This window comes from Pelodiscus sinensis, chromosome 8 (assembly GCF_052426305.1).
Source record: "Pelodiscus sinensis isolate ZL-2025 chromosome 8, ASM5242630v1, whole genome shotgun sequence".
Classification (NCBI taxonomy): Eukaryota; Metazoa; Chordata; order Testudines; family Trionychidae; genus Pelodiscus; species Pelodiscus sinensis.
In genome coordinates, this window is record NC_143059.1 from 8,391,768 (window position 1) to 8,400,105 (window position 8,338).

Here is an 8,338-nt window from a genome sequence, read left to right on the forward strand (position 1 = left end):
CTGCTTCCTTTTTCATACAGAAGATGGATCATTGAGTAAACCTAAAAGGGAAAGAGGATATGGGAGGAAATGGGTGGGGACTTTGAATTAATCTTCTGAAGAAAAATGTTTGATCAGCGGGTAGAAGAGGATGAAAACCTCTGATGTTGACAGCAGGCAACTTTCTGACTAGCGTGTGATTGACATCTTTGATGCTCCAGTGGGGAGCTCGTATCCAGCCAGGCTCAGGCATCGTCTGTCTGTGGGTGGTAGTGTTAATAATGTGGAAACTGGAAAGATTAATTGTAGACAAGCAGCGGGATTACGAGGAGGGCTTCACAGGTCTAAAAGGAATAGTAGTAGGAAGGCCTCTGATCTATCAGCCCAAAAGGAAATTAGTTAGGGCAGACTGGGGCAGCTTAAAAAAAAGGGGGGTGGGTGGGAGCAATGGGAAGGGGAACCATTTAGGATATTAAAGCAAAATGTGAAGAGGATATTGAAATAGGTCGTAAGGGGACGGGACCAATGTTCTTGAAAGGTAATATACCCCCTTTCAGAGGTAGCTTGAAAGACCTGAATACACTACATCCATTTACAGTATGCTCACAGTTCAACTTGTTTTGCTGTGAACTGGTAACCAAGTGACTTTACTTAGCGGTTTGAGCTGCTGCAGAAGGTAAAATTCATTATTCATTTTGAAAACGGGGTTGACAATAAATTGTTTGTCCACTGCCAACACATAAATTCAGGTGAATAAATATCAAAGGGCCCCTCAGTGCTAAATACGTTGGAGAGAGTTTACATAAGCTGTATCTGCAAGTAACTATCCACTGCATATTTTACTTCCCACCCTTTTTGGTGGTAGTAGGGATTTTGCCAATAAATTCTGTGTTACCATTAAAGAGGCTATTCATCACGCTCACTAATGTTATTAATCAAGATACACCACAGTACCCTTAAAATGAGATCATTTTGATAAATCATGGATGACATGAAAAGACTTTATTCCTTTTAAGTGCAATTTAGACTATAATTTTTCCCTCATTTATGATTCATGGAAGAAACATGGATAAAATTCCCTTGCACATTTACACCTTATCTCCAGTAATAATTCAAAACCGCTCTTAGATGAAAATTCAGGGTCTGATTCACCAAAGCCGAATGCCAGCTCATTATTTTCTGGCATTCAGTAGTCCAAAAATAATGTCCATATATTAGGTACTATTCACAATCTTTGGATTTGGCAGCACACCAGACATATCAATTACACTCAATTAAGCCTTAAATGAGAGAGAATTCTCTTTATGTTCATTTACATTTTTGATCCAGTTATACCCAACCTCCCTAACCTTGCAACTTTGTATTTGGTATCTAGCAATTGCCTCCTCTACATGAAAATGAGGAATATGCATTTAACCTAGACCCTGTGTTTATATAAATACATGAAACAGTTACTTTTTCTGGTGATAGTTATCAGAGCTATAATGCCAACCCCAGATCAGAAAATCACTGTTAATTTTGTCTTCCAACAATAAATCATTTTATTATTAATAGCATCAAATATGAAAGTAACCTGAGAAAATTCTCCAGAAGAGAATCAAAGTTCCACTCTTGATTATAAATGAGATACTCCTGCCATTCATTAAACTGATGAATGTCTGAAATATTGCAATATTTTCTTCTGCCATTATTTAATTATTCAGGTATTCAAGTTTTAACGGGAAAAAAATCAGTAGCAATATTTAATTTGGATGGAAGAATTATTTCATTTTTGGTATTTCTCAAACCATGATTCAAAGGGGACTGGCTAAGCTGAATTACAGTCCACCTTTTACTTCCACCAGCATCTGAAGAAAAATGGTTGCTTTCCAAGAATAACAAGATTATTTATGTTTTTTTAAACCATTGGTTCCTATAAATTGGGTTGCCATATGGTAGATATGCAACATATCCGGCCACTATGTGGAACAACTATTTTGTAGCACTGTTATACCTTGGATTGACCCTGTTGTATAGAGAATTCAGGAAATAGATATACACATCATATTTTATTTTTAGTTTAATTGGGCACCAAAATTTCTCCGAAGCTTTGGTAGTCATCTGTTAAAATATGGTTGATTCCTTAATTCTTGGATGGTGCAAAAGTGTCACTCCAATAGTTTTTGCCTTCCTTTAACTTCACATCAGTACATGTGAAGATTATAACTCTTTCTCTACATCATTGACTATATGGTTCATCTACCAGCCTGAAAAAAAGCCTTGACTTTTGATGTGGTTGAAGCTTTTTCGTTGAAAGTTTCAGGTTGTTACGCATGAATAAAGTGACACAGAGTAAAGCCTTTATCCCACTGGCATCCGCCCTTCTTTCTTGTCTCATGAATTCTGTTCATTATTAGGAATAATGTAATCAAATTGATAGATCATTTCTCTCTATTTCAAATTTAATCCCTAATAATACAATGCTTCTAATTATAGACTAAAATAGTGTCCTCGCTAAGAGCAGACAGGCTGCCTATGACTCTAAAGGAACATTTCCATTGTTGCTATATTTAATTAAAAGGAAAAAAATCCTGAACCTTTATTTGCATGAGTCCTGTAAATAGGGTTGCCAGATGTCCCGTTTTGAACCAGACAGTCCAGTACTGTTTGGGAAACAAATCGAGAAAATATAAATGAGAAAATATAAATATCCAGTGTTTTCGAAATGAGATGTAATGTAGATTGTGATGTAATGTCAAGTGTGTCCGGTATTTTTGTTGAAACCATCTAGCAGTCCTGCCTCTTAAATATTCTATTAAATATTAAAATATCCTAACTTTTAGTAACAGTCAGGAAAATACCACAAGCACAGTTTGCGTAGAACATGAGCATTCTTAAGACGTTCAAAGCAGGCAATGCATTTTTTCACCCACCTACCCCTTTAGCTCATCTCCTGTTTGTTCCCTACCTTGGTCAAATGTCTAAAAACAGCTTTTGAAACAAGTCACTATTTTTGTGTGGGGTAAGTAGGTCATCTCATTAAGCTGGGAAAGATCAGGCAACTTGTGATAATGCCATGCGGCTGGTATTTCTTCGTAATTAAGATGACTCTAATTTATGCTACAGATTTACCAACACTCATCCCCTGAAGTGGGATCTGCAGATACAAGTTCTGCATGAAAAATATTTCCCATGTCATTAAGCACAGCAAACTTCCCTGTGTAGTCATGCCATGCCACCTGTTGGCTTCTCTGAAACATGACAGGGTTTTGGTATAAGTCATGGGCAGCAATTTGACCTTTCTCTGACCTTTAACCTAGTTCACAGTGGAGTGGTGGTGAATAAGACCTTCCCCAGCCTGCTTTAAATAGTAAGACTTCTGAGAAGCCCGGCCTTTTTGGTTCTTAACGTTTCCTTAATTCTTTCTTCTTTCAATGTGAAAAATAAAACTGTCGGCTTTTCAGTATATTTCTTGACTTAATATTAAAGTTTATGGCCCCCCCCCAAAAAAAACGCAAAAGTTTTAAGAAGTTCTATGTTACCTGTTAAGTGGGATACTTACAGACTCTGTGTAATGTTAATTTTTTGTGATATGGTAGCTGCTGGATCCCTTACACCACCGCTCAACAAATATCCTGACTCCATGGTATCCAGTTTTGTGCAAATGTCCAGTAAGAGAGTCTCTATGTTAGAATGGCTCTAACAGAGTAAAAAGATGATTATGTAGGCAATGATAATATAATAATAATAGTAATTTTAAAATAGTATATCTGCTAAAATATTCCTTTGTCAAGTCCTGAGTACAATATTTAAGTGTATTTACGACAGAAACCTTAACATTGAAAGAGAAAAGAAAGGGATTTTAAAAAGCAAATGTGACTTGATCCTTACTTGTAATAATATAATACCTTGCACTGCTGTAGTGCATAAAGTAAATCCTAAAGTTCTTTACAAAGGACTTCAGTATCATGATTCCCATTTTATATATAGTAGCATCATCCTATGGTTTCTCTTATGGATCAGAGACATTTTGAGAGAAAATGGATAATAAATACAGAAACAAGGTGATTCAGTGATTTTGTGCATTCTTCATCTTTTTTGTTTTTCTTTGTTTGTAGTGGATGTAACAAAGTCATAGAAACTAAGACTTTCTCTAATGAACTTAAGCTTTGTGTTCGACGATGAAATACAGTATTATCAACTTGATATCTAATATGATCTTATATTTTTATTTTCAAACGACAAAAGGCACTGATCTGACACAGGAGATGGATTTGATCAGTGTTGTTAAATACAGTGAGTCACTGTATGAAAATGAACAGCAATCCACAAGAATGGTAGCTACTCATGCAACACAGAGAAAATAAAGATCACACTTTCTCTGTATGTTAACACAAACAATGTTTGTTTCAAAAATATTTTTTAAAAAGATGGGCCTTGTATCATGCCAGTAAATGGAGGAGATTTAGTCTGAGGGGGAAAATACATAGGAGTGGATAGAGGGAGCCTTTAGGTATCCCTAAATGCTTTAAAACCTCCTTGCCTGACATTCAAATTAGATATACAAGAGTAACTTGTCCTGGACTATAGCCTGTATTTCTTATAAAATTCTACACTCTTAATTCTTCTAACTTACTCTATTACTGATAACCAGCAATTCATATACCACTCGTCAGGTCATGCCACTTTCTAAAAGCTATGCTTGGTTCATATTTGATGGGTAAATGTCAATGACATATAGTTCACATACTTGTGAGGTTTATCACCCTGAGCTGAGTGTGTGTGTGTGTGTGTGTGTGTGTGTGTTTGTATTTACACGTAAGGGAGAGAAATATTGAGGTCTACTTATATATCTTGATTTGTATTAATATGGCAAGATATATATCAACTCCTATTTATTGATGAGAAAAGATAAAGGCTACATTTCCCTCCCCTCTGCCCCTTCCCCATTTATAAGGAAAAAATACAAGCTTCTGAGACTAGACAGCACTGTTTCCAACTTTGCTATGCTATGTACAGTATCTCATTTTATGATGAGCAAGTGTGGCATAAGTACACAATAAGAGCTGAGTGATTGTGAGTACATCATGGAATTGTTGTCTTTTAGGGTATTTGTTTAACTACATTGTAGATTTATAGCTTCTTAGACCTTTTTTTTTTCTTAAGTGAATGAACTAGTTAGCTACCCAATCTCATTTTAAACATGCCAACACTCTCCACCATCTCTCTGTTTGGTCTGATCTTGTAATGTCCAGAAAATGCCTGCTAGAGCTAACATTTCTGTCAATAATATTCAATGGAAAGCATGCCTGAGTTTAATATATTCAGCTAGGGAAGTCAGTTTCTTGTGCAGTTAGCAAAATGATCTTAATAAACCATGTCTTTTCGTAAGTGCTCTGTATATGCATTGAATTCTTTTAAGAGAGGATGCCAACTTGCTCTTCTTCCGGGGCTATAAAATTTGTCAGATACAATGTATTAGTGACTATTAGAGTTATCGGTGAACATATATATATATGTGTGTGTGTGTGTGTGTGTGTGTGAAGAATTTGACATGTCGTAGAAATGAAGTCGATCGCTTGTATATTACAGATAAATATTTCAAGATAGAAAATAGAGACATACTAGGATAGGAATGGTCACTATGTGCAAGATACTAATACTGACAGGTCTCATTAGGCAGCAGCAGTATAATGTACAAATCAGCACCATGTGATTCAACAGAATATAAAATTTCATTAACAATTTCAATTTTTCCAATTAAAATGGCCAAAACTATTTTAATTTACAAGTGTGCTTTTTGTTTAATATCTCCTTTCTAGGAAGTATGTAGTTTTGGTAAAGATATTTGATTAAATAAAATAAGAGACAAAAGTCTTCTAGGCTTTCAGAGTTGAGTTTTACAGTTTCTAATCTGACAGAACTCTGGGGGATATTCTTAAAGCATAGTTCAGATCCTGATTTGGCATGTGCATAACTTTAAGCACCTGAGTAATCCTATTTACGTCTTTTGGATTACTCATGTGTTTTGAATATATACCCCATACCTTACTGCAGGCATGTCCAAAGTCCAGCCCGCGGGCCAATTGCGGCCCGTGTTCCAGTTTAATACGGCCCCACGGGTAATTTGGCAATATCTATCTTTTATGGCCCCCAACGAATCCATATGCATTGAGATGAATGCATTGTAAAATCTCAGTTAATGTCAGTTGGTCTAAATCAGTTATAAATATATTTGGACACAACATGTATACTTGGTGTTATGTTCCTGTTCATATTTTTTGAACTTAAAAGTTGACAGACAACCTTTATTACCAATAATATGTAATGTACTTTACAATGTTCCTGACATATATTTCAGCTTCCTGGATTTTTTTTTCATCTGGCCTTCAGATATGAAAGGCAGAGTGATTTAACACCTGTTTAGATTTGTCATCCATGTGACTAAATGAAAAGTATGCCGTTTGCAATAAACTTTGCATAAAATAGTTAATTTGCAGTTAATTTTAATGGTTCAAAGAATGTCAGGCAAAATGGTTGGCCCTCACGCATGTTCACTTCATCAAATATGGCCCTCTTTGAAAAAAGTTTGGACACCCCTGCCTTACTGTTTTGCAGAATTCAAACAACTGTCAAGTCTGTGAGAATGTCAGGTTTCCCCAATAGTTTTATCAAAGTGACCTGCTAAAACATTTTATCAAACCATTTGATTTTTCCTGGTGGGCAGAAAATCTCAATTCTTTACCTATTTTTTCCCTTTAAGCTATTTTGGAAATTATGTCCATAAAAGATCACTTTTGCACTGTAAGTAGAACTTGACATGCAAATAGCAGAACTATCTGACAAAAGAATTCTCATATGTAACTCCTATCACTATCAAAATATTCTTGTGAATACTAAGAATAATAAATCTATGCAAGTCACTTTGGAAAATAGCTTAAGTAAACAATAAGAAGAGAATTTGTGGCTTCCATTGGCCCACAAGTTTATATGAAAACTTGTTATCTGATTTTCAGTCAGCTGACATTTGTGCAAAACACTCTCAATGTATAGTATTCCATGGAATTAATGCTTTTGTAACTGAACGCTTAGCAGAAAAGTAATGAGAACTGTTATATACTTGACAGGGAATTATATACTGTACATAAAATGGCAGCAACATGTCAATAAAAAAAATATTCCTCTTCTTGCTCTTCCAAAAATTGGAAATAAAGCTAAATTGCCCCTTCACTCCAATATCCTTTTTAGACGCTCTTGAGTTTTGCTCAGCCAGTGGTATATGCTGAAAAGGCAATTTCTTCCAGTAATTTTAGGAAAAAGCTATCATCAAACTGTCAACAGCCTAAATTGAGATTAAAAGTACCAAAGAGAAACCTTCACTATTATCAGTGTCCCAAATATGAGTACTTGAATAGACAGATAACATCTTGAAAGTATATGAGGCCACCTCCATTTTGAGTTTTTGGAGAGACTTTGGGGAAAAGACCTTATATTAAATGAATTCTATTCACAGTTCTTCTTACCCTACACAGTTTTACCAGGCCAAGACAATGTAAGGGACATGTTCTACATTTCACATTTTGGACTTACTGCATGCATCAGTGGGTTGGTCTTTGGGGGGCTTGATCCTGTGAAGTGTCATAGTGAATGCCTTCTGCTCACATTGACTTCTCGCACGTTTGAACTCTTAAGTCTGTTTCTTCAGCTGGTGTAAATGTGCATCTTTCAGATGAAGTCAATAGAGTTACACTGGTCGGCTGCTGAACATGTGGCCTATACCTTTTAGTCTTTTCAGCGCTGTACTCATGTAGCTGGAGGATATAATAGTTCTGAACCGGCAGAGGGAGTGGGAGAGGAAGCTGTGCAAGAATTAGCTAAAAACTTCCAGTCGTGATCTGTAATGCCTTTGCTATTTCAGGAGTCCTATATCTGTCATAAGATCTCCTTTGTGCTAAATACGGCAACGGTTCTCTGATGTGCCTAGATTTCTGGAAGGGTCCAAGCTACGACCATAAAAATGATTCCAACATATGACCTCATGTGGAAGTTGAAAATGTGTCTCCAGAGGTGAAAGGCTAGTGTGTTAATCCACTGAGTCACTTACCTTTTAAACTGTATTAGAGACCTTTTGTTTGTCATTGTTTTTGGACTTTTATAGATGCTAAGTATTCAGAAGCTTTAACCAGAATATATTATCTTTTAATTTTTTTATTACTATTTCTAAACCAGTGTCAATCATGGTATTATTCCTGGTAATCTTTAACAACATGGAATCAGTGTTTCCAATTGTTTGAGGACATGCTGAGCCAAACCATTGTATTCCCATTTTACTTTAAAGTTTATATGCTCATCAACCTTTGTAAAAAAAAAAAAAATTAAA

General features: G+C 35.7%; 1 protein-coding gene and 1 long non-coding RNA gene across 9 annotated transcripts in view; one reads left to right on the forward strand and one right to left on the reverse strand.

The window, feature by feature from the left end:
- The window catches only part of LRMDA (leucine rich melanocyte differentiation associated), an 865,870-nt gene that overhangs the window by 725,063 nt on the left and 132,469 nt on the right, over positions 1-8,338 (forward strand). The gene's annotated exons all lie outside the window — the stretch shown is intronic.
- Positions 1-8,338, reverse strand: part of LOC149523969 (uncharacterized) — a 98,078-nt gene that overhangs the window by 56,442 nt on the left and 33,298 nt on the right. The window contains exons 2-3 of one of the 4 annotated variants that reach the window (XR_016350156.1): positions 3,521-3,657; positions 2,484-2,621 (exon numbers count right to left, since the gene is read on the reverse strand). The exons of 2 other annotated variants lie outside the window; for them this stretch is intronic. This is a non-coding gene — a long non-coding RNA (uncharacterized LOC149523969). Of the gene's footprint in view, positions 1-2,483; positions 2,622-3,520; positions 3,658-8,338 lie in introns of those variants that run through there. One more of the 4 variants, XR_016350153.1, reaches the window with a different exon arrangement.